The sequence below is a fragment of the Dermacentor variabilis genome, chromosome 7, assembly GCF_050947875.1.
Source record: "Dermacentor variabilis isolate Ectoservices chromosome 7, ASM5094787v1, whole genome shotgun sequence".
NCBI classification, from domain to species: domain Eukaryota; kingdom Metazoa; phylum Arthropoda; class Arachnida; order Ixodida; family Ixodidae; genus Dermacentor; species Dermacentor variabilis.
The window spans coordinates 82,649,518-82,664,903 of NC_134574.1; the positions used below are offsets into that span (position 1 = coordinate 82,649,518).

Below are 15,386 nucleotides of genomic sequence, written 5' to 3' on the forward strand. Positions count from 1 at the left end.
TCAACTCCTCAAATAATGTAATTACATAAAAGTGTCGATGAAAAAATTGTGGAGGAACATGAAAAAGTTCCCATACAGCTTCATGTTGCTCAATACGTGCTACATAAAAGCGTTTTTTTTTTTCGAACGTGAAAGAGCGCCGCGGGTACATGCAAAAATAGCGCTCGACGGGCCGCTGGAGAGACTTCGCGTGTATACGCGGGCTGCTCTCAAGCACGAAAAATCATTTTAATGTAGCACGTATTGAGCAACAGAAACCTTCATCAACGGTTTTTCCCGTTGCTCTACAATTTTCTGTACGTCATGTTTAATCTAAGTGCAATATTTACGAAGATAAATAATAATGAAGACTAATAATGTAATTAGGCGGAAGACAAAACATAATCTGAGTATCTCCAAGCAATGGCAAACCACATTAACTTGGTTCTGCCCAGCTACCAGGCTTTTTGCATATATTGTCACAGCCTAGTGGGAGACGGGAAAGCCAGTGTCGACGACGTGTAAAAGCACTTTATGAGAGCAGTCAACGAGACGTCATTGTTGCCTCTGTTTTTCTACTCGCGCGCTACTTCAGCGTCCTTCTCATCGCCTGGCACATACCGCGGCGGCCATATAGGATGTGGCATTTGCCCCTCCTTTGGAAAAAAAGGCATCGTCCCGATGCACCAACCTGCGACGGCTGTACACAGACGGTGCAAAGTTGCAGTCATGATGAAAAGTATGGCTTCATACGAAGCACGTGCACAACCTCGGGCAGATGCCGCCGGCGTTTGGAGCAGTTATGACTGCCGGGGGCAACTTCATATTTCACATCGCAGATGCGGCGCAGAACTGTGTACGGGCCGAAGCATCTTCGCAGGAGCTTCTCAGACAGCCCCCGCCGAAGAATAGGAGTCCAGACCCACACCTAGTGACCGACGTTGTATGTGACGTGTCTGTGTCGAAGACTGTAATGTCGGGCATCGTATTCCTGTTGTTATTTGATTCGCAAGCGTGCAAGCGGCCTGGCTTCCGCTGCGCGTTGCCTAATTTCCTCGGCACCAGTCTCGTTGTCACCGCACTCGTGTGGCAGCATTGCGTCCAACATTGTTGTCATTTCCCGGCCGTAAACGAGGTTGAAAGGTGCCACTCGTGTTGTCTGTTGGAGAGCCGTGTTATACGCAAACGTAACATATGGTTAAATTTCGTCCCAGTTCCTGTGGTCGACGTCGATGTACATACTCATGTCTTCCAGAGTCTTATTCAAACGTTCGGTCAGCCCATTGATTTGGGGATGATAAGCCGTGGTTTTTCGGTGAGCGGTACTACTTAGTCGCAAAACGGTATACAGAAGCGCAGCCGTGAATGCAGCTCCTCTGTCTGTTATGACCACTGCGGGAGCGCCATGCTTTAGGATTACGGCTTCGATGAAAAATCGCGCTGCTTCGGCTGCTGTTCCACGTTGGATAGCACCTGTTTCGGCGTATCGAGTAAGGTAATCTGTGACGAGGATTATCCATCTATTTCCGGCTGTGGACAGTGGAAACTGACCTTAAAGGCCCATGCCAACTTGCACGAACGGTGCTTGCGGTATCTGAACAGGATGCAGCAGTCCAGCTGGCTTGCCGGGTAGGGCTTTGCGGCGCTGGCTATCCAGGCATGCCTGTATGTAACGTTTCACGATCGACGCAAGTCTCGGGCAATAGTACTTTAGCCTAATTCTTGACAATCTCCGAGTGTAAGTGAGCAGCGGTCGGCTCGTTGTGACAGGCATGTAGGACTGCGTCGCGAAGAGATGCGGGAATGACGAGTACGGAGCTGCTGCCACTAGGTGAAAAGTCGTTTTTATAGAGAGCGTCGTGGCGTAAGCAGGATGAAGGCAGCCTTCTGGCGAATAACCTCGGCACGTTGCTTGTTCTTCCCTCAAAGTAATCGAAAAGAGGAACACGTTATGCGTCCTCGCGTTGCTGGCGTGAAACAGCCACAGTATCTAGCACGCCTAGAAAAGCCGCGTCATCATTGTCTTGCACTGCAGTCTCAGCAGGAGACCGAGAAAGGCAGTCGGCGTCGGCGTGTCGTTTCCCCGATTTGTATACAACAGTGAAGTCGAACTCTTGGAGCCGAAGGCTCCAGCGCGCAAGCCAACCAGCTGGATGTTTTAAGTTAGCCAGCAAAGTGCACGATGATCACTGACAATGGTGAAACACCAACCATACAAATATGGCCGAAATTTCAGGACCGCCCACACCAGTTCGGGACATTCTTTTTCTGTATTAGAGTAGTTAGCCACCGTTCTAGATAGCGTCCTGCTGGCGTAAGCGATCACTCTTCCGGCGCCGTCCTGCCGCTGTACAAGCACTGCGCGAAGGCCGACATTACTAGCGTCGGTATGAAGAATCGTCGGGGCGTCATCATCAACGTGTGCGAGCACGGGAGGCGTCTGCGGCCGTTGCCGTAGGTCATCAAAAGCCCGTTGCTGGTCTTCACCCCACACAAAGGGGACATCTTCTCTGGTAAGATGTGTCAACGGCCATGCGATACGCGAAAATTCCCCGATAAACCATCAGTAGTAGGCGCAAAGGCCCAGAAAACGTTGCACTGCCTTTTTATCTGATGGCGTTGGGAAATTAGCGACGGCAGAGATTTTATCAGGGTCAGGTCGGACACCTTCACGACTAACAACGTGACCGAGAAATTGAAGTTCTTCAAAACCAAAATGGCACTTTTCAGGTTTCAAAGTTAGACCAGCTGAGAGTATTGCTTCAAAGACCGTCTTTAGTCTCTGTAAGTGTTCCTCGAACGTAACGGAGAAAACAATCACGTAGTCGAGGTACACCAGACAGGTTTGCCATTTGAGGCCTGAGAGTACCGTGTCCATTAGTCGTTGAAACGTTGCCGGCGCGGAACACAAACCAAAGGGGAGCACCTGGAATTCATAAAGTCCGTCGGGCGTCACAAAAGCGGTCTTCTCATGGTCTCTCTCATCAACTTCTATTTGCCAGTAGCCGCTTTTCACGACCCTCGACGAAAAGTAATGTGCGTTTCGTAGCCTGTCCAGTGAATCGCCCATACGCGGCAGCGGATAAACGTCTTTCTCTGTGATCTGGTTGACTTTTCGATAATCGACGCAGAAGCGCAGGTTGCCGTCCTTCTTTTTCACCAATACGACAGGCGATGCCCAAGGACTCTTAGAGGGCCGAATAACTCCGTCCTCAAGCATGGTCTTCACTTGTGTTTGTATTGCCTCGCGCCCTTTAGGTGCTACACGATAAGGATTCTGCCGAATCGGTCTGGCATTGGCTTCGGTGACAATACGCTGCTTAGTGAGCGGCGTCTGGCTAACTCGTGACGTGGATGAGAAGCAGCTCTTAAACTCATCAATGAGCTCAAGAAGGCTGCGATAAGGTGGGACTGATGTCAACCACAGGGGCATGCATAACCATGGTGGACGTCGCGTGCTCCACTGAGAGGCCGTCCTGTATTGAAGTAAATTCGTCGAAGTAAGCAACAGCCGTGCCATCAACAATGTGCCGACGTTCCCTGGCAAAATTCGTCAGCAGGAGTTCAGCATGTCCGTCGTGTACGTTAATTACGGCCCTGGTGATGGAAACCCCTTGAATCAGTACCAGTGCGTCGATGTGTTCAGCGACGCCAGTCCCGGTGTTGAAGTTGTCGCAGATTACAGGTACGAGGGAACAGCTTCGCGGCGGAAGCGTGGCGTCTTCGTCGGCAATACGTAAGCGGGGTCTCTGGTGTTTCGCGAGGTCGACGTCGTCTGAGCTAGTAGAAAATATGACGACGAGGTCACGGAAATTAATCACTGCACCGTACTCTCTCAAGAAATCCATCCCCTATATAAGTTCCTTACAACACTCAAACTTAATGACGAGGGTGGCGACAAAGGTTGCACCGGCGATTACTATCCTGGCTGTGCATTTTACAATCGGCGTCATCAACTGGCCGCCGGCAGTTCTGATGTTGGGCCCGGTCCACGGGGTCTTCACTTTTCTGAGCCTATCGGCCAGCTTTATACTTATTATTGAAAAATGTGAACCAGTGTCGACGAGAGCGGCCACTTGGTGGCCGTCAATGCAAGCGACAAGATCGGCGCTGACGGCGTTGGTTACAGGGGGTGTGGTTGGAGTCGTCGGAGTTGTAGAATCGTCGATCGTCGCAGATGGGGGCTCTTCGATATCTAGCCGGTTTGAAACCTCACCCCCGGAGATCGCTGCATCTAGTTTCCCCGGCGTGGGCTAGGGGACCTGCCCCTAGAGGCGTCAGAGAAATCGCGACGGGTCGCTGGGGTGCAACAAGCCGGAGAAAGGGAACGCGATCGAGGCGTCGTTGAACCTTCTGGCCGAAAGTTTGTAGAATTTCTGTCGCTGCTACGTGCAGCATCAGACACAGCGTTTTTGCAGTTGGGAAATCTTGCATACCCAGCCCCGGGGTAGTGGCACGCGCGGTAAACATGTCCTGCTTTGCCGTAATGAAAGTATAGTGGCTTGCGGTCAGTGGTGCGCCACAAATCGGTCTTTCGAAGCGGGTAGCCGGCAGGGGATTCGCCGTAGAAACGATGCGCAGCGATGGACTGGCGGCGATACGGCATAGTTGGCGGCGCCTGTGACTGTCGAAAATAGGGCGCCAGGGGTGGTGGTGATGGCTGCGTCGTAGTGGTCGACGGTGTCAGCAGCATCGAAGTGGAGGGAGGTGGACGTCAGACAGCTTCCGCGTAGGTTAATCTTCGCGGCACCGCCTGCCAGTCGGGCGACGAAAAGGCCTCTCGAAATTCCTCCCGAACGATGTCAGCGACAGAAGCCACCGCTGGTGCCATGGGAGAGATCCCGAGCTGCCGGATCTCCTCTCGCACGATCTCTCGGATTACTTCACGCAGAGACACTCTGCAGCTCTCAGGTAGAATTGAAGCATTCACCGGCGAGCTCTTGCGGTCATATTGGCGGTACCGTTGGTGTAGTGGCCGTTCTATAGCGGTAGCCTCCTTGGTAAATACGGTCACTGTCGTCGGTGGGTTCCTCACGAGCCCGGCAAACAGTTCCTCCTTCACTCCGCGCAAGAGATAGCGCAACTTCCTTTCTTTGGCCATCTCAGGGTCTGCTCTGCGGAAAAGGCGGGCGATATCTTCTGGAAACATGGCAACGCTCTCGTTTGGTTTTTGAATACGGAATTCGAGAAGGCGCTGCGCGTCGTCTCTGGTGTCTAGCAGCTGTGTCTAGAATGTGTCTAGCAGCCGGGTGCGGAAGGCATCCTACGCCATCAAATTTCTCTACCGGTTCACAAACCACGTACGCGCACTGTCTTTAAGCGCAAAATAGACATTAGACACCTTTTGCTGAGAGCCGCAGTCATTATAACTGGCGACACGCTCAAATTGGTCCAGCCAATCTTGTACTTCTTCAAAAGCGTCACCATGGAAACTTTCTGGGACCTTGGGATTCTGCAGTGTCACCTGCGATGGAGTTGCAGTGGCCATGGCAGAAATGGGTAGACGCGTTTTTGCAGGGTCCTGCAAAGGGTTGAACTCATGCGTCAGGCCTAGCAGGCGGTGACTGTAGCGGTGAAGAGGAGTTTGGACGAACGCAGATGATACCGCGTTCAATGTATAGCTCCGCGAAGGGGTGCCGATCATGAGACAATCCTACCCAGCACCTCCACCAGTGTCACAGCCTAGTAGGAGACAGGAAAGCCGGTGTCGAGGACGTGTAAAAGCATTTTATGAGAGAAGTCAACGCCACGTCGTTGTCGTCTCTGTTTTTCTCCTCGCGCGCTAATTCAGCGTCGTTCTCATCGCCTGGCACATACCCGACGCGACCATATAGGATGTGGCAATATTTAAATCTTGGTGCATGATAGTTGGTACGCCCTGCATACCTTGTCTTCAGCAAATGTGTACGACATTGTTGGCATTTATTTATATGCGCCTATATGTTGTGCCATGCAGTGAAAAAGTAACCCAATACACATTGCCCTGCCATAAGGACAATGTGTATTCTCGCAGTAGCAATCACCAGCAATATTCATAGTGACGGCATGTGTTCTAAAGAGTTCATTCTGTTTACTGTTTAATTCGCTATATTGCCTGCCGTTCGGATTAGCGTGTACATTGGCGGGCGTTTTATAGCGAAGCTGTATATGGCTAGGATGTCGGGAATCTTTCGCGTCCGTCGACAGAAAACTATCAATATCAATGGCTCATACACCCATGGGCACTCGTATCCCCGTAAGCAAGCAAAAAATGCAATGGCTCATAACTGCGTTAGGCAGAAGCCACAAGCGCCAAGCACACTGGAGCAAACAGTGCTTACAATCTTTGCAATCACGCATACAACATACTGAACAGCACGTCGCAAACTATCACCATGAATAGTTCATGCCTCCGTAAGCAAGCAAAAAAAAGCCCTTGCTCATAACGCTGTAAGGCAGAGGCTACAGGCACTCATAAAAGTGAAGCGAACAGTGCATACATTCTTTAGAATCACGCATACAACATACAGAACAGCATACGTTTCAATAAAGACCAAGCACAAAAGAAGCATCCTAAGCACATCATTGATGATAAGCCGCTCGCGATAGCAATGAAAAGCCTATGGCGCTTCCAGAACACCTTTTCCGGTAAAGATTATTGATGCGCAAGCTGCCTCGGTGACGCCATATGGTGACGTGGAGGGTAAAGTCTTTAGACATTGGTATAAAAAATAATAAACCTATCAGCAGTTTTCAATGTTGTCTCAGCACCCCTATAGGGGGCGGCGTGCCTTCCAAAATTAATATTACTCCCATTCGTACCACTACTATAACGCCATAAAGCATTGCATACCCGTCTCAGCATTTGTAGTGGTGCCTTTTAACAGCTTCGCTTGACATCCACGTTCGCAAGGCTGGGAGGGTGAGCTTTCTTTTTCAACTCGGGATATAGGGAAGTATGACAATGAGACTGGTTTTGGGTGAGCCAGGGCAGCCAGTAGCCGCGATGGCTACCGCGTCAAACGATGTTCTGTTTATGTGGGACGAAAGTTTGGAGGAAATAAGCAAAAAGTTAAGGAAAGCACGGAAAAAATTTTGCCCTAAATTGTCCTAAATGTAGTAGCGTCGTTGCTTTTCGGCTGCAGGAGCACAACCATATTAATATAATGAACGATTGGTTGCGTCTGAAATTGTTTCATCAGTTGAAGCTTTGTCTTTTTTTTGGCATCTGTTCTGCAGGGCACGTTTCTGGAAAAAAAGAAACGGCTTGAAAATGTTCGCACTGTCAGCCAAACTTAGAAGAAATGCTGCAAAGGCATCGCACGTAAGAATACAAGTTCGCCTTTACAGAAGTTTTACGCAGAATAAACTGCGTGTGCCCACCTAATGTCCATTATGTAAGGCAGACATGTCGCGCCTTCATTTCTTGCCGTCTTGTGCATCCACTTTGGTTCGAATTGGTTGTGAAGATATTGCCTGTAGAGGCGCTTACTGAGAATTTAGCGCGAAAGTTCAGTGCTTGGTAAATAGCCAATATATTGGGGTCATGTTACATTTGCGAATAAATTGTGTAACATGCTTTGGTAAAATAATTTCGACATCGCAGAACCGAGAAAATAAAAGAACGTGTTGGCAGATTTACCATATTTAAAGCGGCCAGGGATCGAAGCGGCCAAGGAAGGTTTGGACCAGCTCTGGGAGCAGCAAATTTTACACTCTGGTGCAGCTTTGGAAGATGAATTGTCCATTTTGGAGCAGTAAACATGCGTTTTGCAGCAGCTTGGTAATGGTCGATATGAGTGAAATACATGCATACGAAGAAAATGTGTTCCTTATTTGACTTGCAAAACACTATTAGGTTTGGCAGATCAGTTCTGGTAAGGCGAGTAAAATTCATGAGAGGGAGAAATTGTCATCCACACGGCTGTAGCATGAAGCTACAAAGAAACCTGCACTCTTTCTTAGAAACCACCATAATATTACATAACGGATGTGCCAGCTAAATGCGGCCAAGAAAGAAATAATCAAGGGCTTTTCTTTCGTAGGCTTGCGTTATGCTAGCGGAGTGTTCTTGTGAGTGTGAACATGCAACTAATATTAAATTTTATTGAACTAACCTTTATTAGTTTACGTATAGAATAAGGTGCAATACAAAGGTTGTGGAACACGCCAAGAAATTACCGATAACAACGCATATCGCGACCTATCCCTTTTAAGTCCTTTTCTGACGCAATAAAGGCAACCAAGAAAGGCCTACGAAATTTTTTGATCCACGTGATAACCTTTTGTCGCGCCAGAATATAAGTGGGCTCAGACGAAAATATCACCAGTTCATTGCGCATATTATAAACGTGCACACTGGGTCTCACTCTTGTAACGGTTTTGAAAGCCAACAGACAGACAGACAGACAGACGGACAAGAAACTTTAGTGGTTCCTAAGGAACTACGTTGTCTAGTCGTGGGCCTCACCCGCGCCGGGGGCTGAAGACCGTGATCTTCAGCCCTGTCGCAGGCCCTTTGGACAGCCCGAAGCTGGACTTGAAGGTCATCACTCTTGACGGCTTGTTCCCAGTCTTCTTGCCTGTTGAAAGGCGAGTGGTGCAACGCAGAACATTGCCACAGCATGTGGTTCAAGGTGGACAGTTCCTCGCCGCAGTCGGGGCAGCGGCGATCCACACCCGGAGTGTGGTGGCTCAGCCTCGATCGAGACGGAAAACACCAGTCTGCACCATTCTCAGCACCGAGACCTGCGGTGTGCCTAGCTTCTGATGACGAGCCGGAAACTGCCTGCATCCCAGCTGGTAGCAAGCAGTGATCTCGTGGAAAGTAAGCAGCGTGACCGTGGTTCGGTCGATTTCCTGCGAAGCCGGGCCCCTCGCACCGGCGTGGTTGACGAGACCTCGCGCCTGGTCGTGAGCCAGCTCATTGGGGTTGATCGATCCGGGGGAGACGTTCTGGCCCATGTGAGCTGGGAATCAAGTGATGACGTGACGGTCCGTGCCTGTATTGCGGGTCCTCAGCACCGCCGCAGCCTCGGCCAAGACCGAACCGGCGAGAAAGGCCATCGCCGCCGACCTGGAGTCCGTGAACATCTGCGTGCGCCCGGGATCGCACAGAGCCAACGCCACTGCGACTAGCTCTGCGACGGACGCCATCGAGTATTGGATAGACGCTGCATTCAGGATCTTGCCCTGGGGGTCAGCCACCGTGGCCGCGTAGAATCTTGATCTGGTATACTGCGCCACACCGACAAAGGACGCGATCTCTAGGTTCTGCAGGGCAGTCTCCATGAGTTATTGGGCTCTGGCTGTGCGCACCGGGACTCGTTGTGTTGTGGGTGAACTTTCCTGGGGAAGGGGTAGACTTTAAAGGCGTCCCTATCACCCTGGTAGAGCAGGACGGCGTACGACTCCTCAGCCATGGCTGCCAGACGCGCCATCTCGAGAATTAGGCGGCCGGCCTTTGTGGTGGACAGGCGAATGAGCTGAGCCGTATTTCGGTGCTTTTATGACTTCACTCAGGATGTTGTGGACACCGAGTTGGGTCAACTTCTCCGTGCTGGTAACCACGGGGATGTCGAGTACTCGTTTATGCTCTTCCTGATGAGTGCGTCGACTTTGTTTTTCTCCGACCGCCACCAGTTTAGAACGGAAGCCACGTAGTTGATATGGCTCATGAGCAAGGCGTGGTAGATCCGTAGGAGGTCGGTTTCGCTGACGCCCCCCTTCTCCTGCTCGTCACTCCCGAAACGAGTCTGAGCATGTGCTCCGTCTTCGCGCTCAGGTGCGCGATCCTTTGCGCATTGCTGCCCTTTGCATTGCGGACCAGTCCGAGCACCCTGAAAAAATGCATCCTCTGGATGCGCTGACCCGTCTTCGATCTGAGTTCGATCGGCACTTGGTCCACTGTCGTGTCGAACTTGCGGCTCCTTCTGTCGTGCCGATACAGCAAGAGTTTCGACTTGGTGGGCGACAGGAGCAGTCCCGTGCCCTCGAGGAATTCTTCCGTGACGTGGAAGGCATCTTGCAGGGCGCGCTCCACCACTGTGTCCAACCCACCACCGCACCAGACGGGGATGCCCAGTTGAATAAGAGAACAGGAATTCCTGTCACAACTACAGAATTTTTTCTCGCGTCTACAGAAATGTCTTTTGGGCGACAGAAGTTCCTGACGTTTCAGTAGTTGTGATTACGGCAGAAATTCTGATGTCGCACCAGAAACATTCTGTCGCGTAGACAAAAAGTTCTGAAGTCGCAACAGAAACATTCTGTTGCGACAACAAGAGTTCTGAAGTCGTGACAACAGCTTCCTATGACGACAGCGATTGTGACGTTACGACAGAAATTCTGTCATCGCAACAGAAAGATACTATCGCGACGACGAAGGCTCCTCAACTCGCCAGAGAAACGTTCTGTCGCGACAAGAGTTCGGAAGTCGCAACAACAGCTTTCTGTTGGGACAGCGATGACGTTACGACAGCAATTCTGACGTCGCAACAGAAACATTCGGTCGCAACGACCAAGCGTTCTGAAGTCGCAAGAGAAAGGCTCTGTAGCTACAACAAGAGTTTATGAAGTCGCAACAACTTTCTATCGCAACAGCGATTCTGACGTCGCAACAGGAAGTCTCTGTCAGGACTGCACATTTATATCCTGGCGTTAGAAATGTGCCACTTTCTGTCGCAGCGGCATAAGTTGTGACGCCGCGACAGAAGCGCTTTCCGTCACCACGCTTTAGAATTGTATGTCAGTTTCGCATCGGTGGTGTACAGTGTATTTTTCTCTTGCGCGATATAGAATCGTGCTTCTCTGAAGCCGGAAAGCTGATAGCACCGAGACGGGTATTAAAGTCGACGTGGCCAATTTTTACAATTGTGCCGCGACGACTAGGCACCAACAAGAACCTACCCGCCTCCTTAAAATTGGCTGCTAATAAAAATCATACCATCTGGTGGAATGGCTACGTAGCCGTTTTGTTTTATTTGGTAAGATGTGGCAAACAGGCCTATGGGCTTACATGTGCCCTTATGCTGACACATTAGTTAATTGTCCAGAAATATTGCGTAAGCTTTTGCGAAGCGAAAAAGAAGTTTTGGGTTATTCCACAAAGTTGCTTGAAAATCTGTCTCGCTCGGGTCTCATTAATCAGGTACAGCGCTGCCGTGAGCAGCCAGTATGCTGTCGGAATGAACACTCATCCACGAATGTTTATGTAGCGATTTCGCATTGAACATACAAATTATATGCGTGCTCAAAAGCGTAAAGAGTGGGAGGCAACTGCCTAAATTAGCTCTAACAACCCTAACAGCGTCCCCGGTCACCATAGTCTATTTCTGAATTTCTTATTTAATATGGATATCGTACAGCAAATCGATGTTCTAGCACTCCACGATGTACCTGTCGATGGTAACACTCTTGCTCTTCTAGAGATGCGGCAGTTGACGCGGTGGAGTGAAAGCGCCTCTTGGTTCTTAAAAGGCAAGTGTAAACATCAACGTAGACAGAGGTTCTTACTGTTGACATAGCCAATATGTACAATTGGAGACATGTTCGGCGTCGTGCAGTCATAAGATGCTCAGCTCGGGTTCGAATTCCCGGCGTGGAAGTGTATTTATTTTTTTGTACTAACAAATTTAAATAGCCTTAAAGAGGTCTCTGGCAATTTTCTATTAAATGTCTGTCAAGAATTACAGAGCTTACAAATACAGGACCTCACACTACAGACAACAGAATGTTAGACAACAGAACGACCGACAACAGAACGACCGAAACAACGTCCCAAAATACGAGACTGAAATTTCCTGTTGTGTTTTTCAAGTGGGTGTCGCCCGCGTAAAGAGCGTGATTGAGATTGATGCCCGCGATTCGGTCGAGTCGGACTGATAGGTCTTTCATGGCGATGTTGAATAGCAGTGGGGATAATACCGCGCCAAGCAGCGTACGGCGGGCTTCCAAGCGCGTATTCGTCCGACTTCATCTGGCCCAAGTTGATCGCGGCCTTGAAATCCCTGAGGAAATAGCTCAAGTACTCGTGAAAGCGTTCGCATAGGTTCAAGCTCGTGACAGAGTAAAGGACGTGCTTGTGTTTGACCGTATCGAAGGCCTTGGGGATGTCCAGTGCCAAGATGCCTCAAACGCCTTTCGTGACCACTTCGACTATCTGCCTCTTGATGAGCACCATTACCTATTGAGTGGACAGCGAGGGTCTAAAGCCGATCATATTCGGCGGGAGGAGGTGTCGTTCCTCAACATGCCTCGATATTCTGTTGTGGATGACCTGCTACGCCACCTTGCCCACGCAAGATGTGAGCAAAACGGGTCGCAGACTGTCTATGGCTGGTGTCTTGTGCAGCCACGGAATTAGGATCACTGTGACTTCTTTGCAGGGACCCGGTACGATGACGGCCTCCCACACCTCGTTGATTTCTTTCATGAGCAGTTCGACGAAGCCGTTGTCCAAATTTCGAAGGTGTGTGTTCGAGATTCCATCCGCCCCAGGCGGCGCCTTTCCGTAGAGGCCTGGAAGGGTCACTCTTACTTCCGAGAAGAAGAAAGGGCCGCCTAGCTACTCGTCAGCCTTGCCGCCATAGGCCCGGTAATCTACCAGCCCGCACTGCCCGATGAGGAGGTGACGACTCGCGACTCCGTCCAGCACTTCGTTTGTAGATGTGCCTTCGCTAGTGACCTTGTGGACCTGCCTATCGATGGCCAGAGTGTCGTTCCTCTTGGTTTGCGTGTCATCCAATAAATATTTGAGGAGGTTCCACTTGCATCGGGCGTACATCTGGCCGTCGACAAACGCGCATACTTCGTTCCATTGCTGCTGGTCGAGCTCCTTGCAGTGCGATTCGATCTTGTGATTGAGGGCCGCGATCCTCCTCCGGAGGTTGCGATTCAGCTTCTACGTATTCCATGTGACCCTGAGGGAATCCTAGGCTTCGAGCAGGTGCGCCAATTGAGCGTCCATGCGGTCCAGCTTTAGGTCCGTTTCGATGGTCTTGGTGACCGCAGCTACGCCCTTCTTGAGCTGCGCTGCAAGGTCCGCAAACGACTCGTAGTCTTCGGGGTCGTACTTCCTTCTCTTGCGGAAGGCGTCCCAGTCGACCATTTCGAAGGCCCTCTGTGATGCCGCGCTGACAGGCATAGAGAATTCCATGCTGTAGTGGTCACCACCGAGGTGCGTTCCCGCTCCCGGTGCGTTCTTGACGAAGGCCAGGTCTAGGGTGGTGTCTCTCGAGACCGAGTTTCCCAAGCGCGTGGGGTAATGGGAGTCGGTGATAAGTTCTAGGGAGATGTCAGTCGCTGCCTGTAGGAGCCTGCAGCCTTTGGGAATGCTTCTCACCTAGCCATAGGCTTCGCGCGGCGCGTTGAAATCTCCGGCCGTAACAAATGGCGTCTCTCTGGCTTCGACGATGCCTTGGTCGTTAGGCTGTAGAGTGTCTGCCGGTTGTCCCTAGGAGAACAGTACACATTGATAATGCAGACTCTGTTCTTGAGGCAACTCTTCGCTATGGTCTCGACGAGCAACGCTTCCAGCTTGGTGCCGCCAAGACGGAGATTGTGCCCCTGGAAGGTGCAGTTATTTGCCATGAGTATGGCAATGTCTAGCCCTTTCTCCGCCAACAATGAGACAGCTCTGTACCCTTGGGTGGACATCGTTCCATTCCCGTTTCCTGTAAAAAAATGAAGTGGGCCCTCTCTCGCGGTTCCCGGGCCTTGATCAACTGCATCAGTTGAGATGGGCGCTTCCTGAAACTGGCGCAGTTCCGCTCCCAGACGTTGATCTTACTATCTGGTCTGGCCATGGTTGGGCATGTTCGACCGGAGGTGGATTGGAATGCCATCTTGCTCGTCAGCCCTCGACTGCTGTTTGTCTTGTAGAATTTCACTGGACACCGCCTCTGGCCTGGCCGCGTCGTCGTAGTGTACGTCAGATCGCTTGGCAAGCTCACTCTCAAGCACATGGACTCGGAGGAGAAGGGTCTGGTTACTCTGTACCAGCTCGGCAAATGATTTTTGCATGCGGTCCACGGACGTCTGCATGGCAGCCTCCGCCACGCTCACGTCATCAACCGTACCCTGGCCGGAGGTGGCTCGGCGCTTGACCGTCCTTTTCTGTGGCCCCTTCTTCCGTAGACGTTTGCCTTGCCGCGGTCGCTTGGACGGCGCTGGTGTTTCGGAAGGCCTCAAAGACGACCTTCATTCTCTACATTTCCTCCTTGAGACTGGTAGTGTTCCAGGTACCACTCCAAGCGGGCAAGGATCATTTTTCCATTATCTTTCCTACACAGCTGGCCAGCGCTCTTGGGTGGCATGAGGTGAGTTCAATTGGGGATTTACCTTGCTTGAGTACAGGGACCAAGCGGCTTGTCTTCCATTCTTCGGGAACCATGCCATCTTGCCAAGATACGTTGTATAGACGTAATAGTTCTGTCCGCGCGCCATCACTCAGGTCGTTCAAGGCACGGTAGGATATTCCATCTGGTTCCGGGGATGAAGAATGCCTGATTATAGCAAGAGCCGCTTCTAGTTCCTCCATTGTGAAAGGAAGATTCATGCGGCAGTCACGTGAAACAGGGATGTGACTGGGCGCTGGAAATCCTGGACCGGTTGCTTGGCCAGTGATCCTTGCACAAGAGTATTCTGCAACATCAGCATCAAGTAGCCTCTGAAAGAGAGCCAGCCCTTTGAATGGGAAGCGTTGTTCAGGGAGGGAACGCAGACCACGTATGTCTCTCCAGATATGGGAAAGTGGCTTTCGGGGGTCTAGTGACTGGCAAAACATTGTCCAACGTTGACATGCCAATCTATTCATGTGACGTTGAATTTTCTTTTCTAGTAGTCTGGCTGTCCCAAGGTCATTGATGGATTTTGTACGCCCACAACGCCGCTCCGCACGACGACGGAGTGTACGAAGTCGCTCCAACTCTATATCCAATTCCGTGTGCTTCGACCAAACCGTTACCGTGCGCGTGGCGTCTCGCATTGCAGACTTCATTGTTTCCTCTAATCTAGAGGACAAGCCCTCTCGACAAGCATCGTTCATAGTGGAAGTAAAATTAGTCCAGTCAATTAATCGAGTGGTGTTCCGTGGGAAGAACAAGGACATTCCTTTGATCACGAGGTGCGTGGGAATGTGATCACTCTCGTGTGTCTCGATATCCGAAAACCATTTAACACATCTTGTGAAAGAGCTGGAGACAAAAGCTAGGTCAAGACAGCTGCCATAATTCACGCCTCGTATAACCGTTGGGCTGCCGTCATTCAGGAGTGAAAGGTCATGGTTGCAGGCGAAGTTTGCAAGTATTTGCCCTCTGGCATTTGTCCATGAGCTTCCGCATACCATATGGTGCACATTAAAATCTCCGATGATGACATATGGAGCAGGGCACATCGACAAGGTGTTCGTTAATATTTTGGGATCAAAC

The 15,386-nt window shown here is 50.7% G+C and overlaps 1 long non-coding RNA gene across 1 annotated transcript in view; it reads right to left on the reverse strand.

The window, feature by feature from the left end:
* LOC142586883 (uncharacterized) overlaps positions 1-15,386 on the reverse strand; it is a 63,302-nt gene that overhangs the window by 37,921 nt on the left and 9,995 nt on the right. The window lies entirely within an intron of this gene.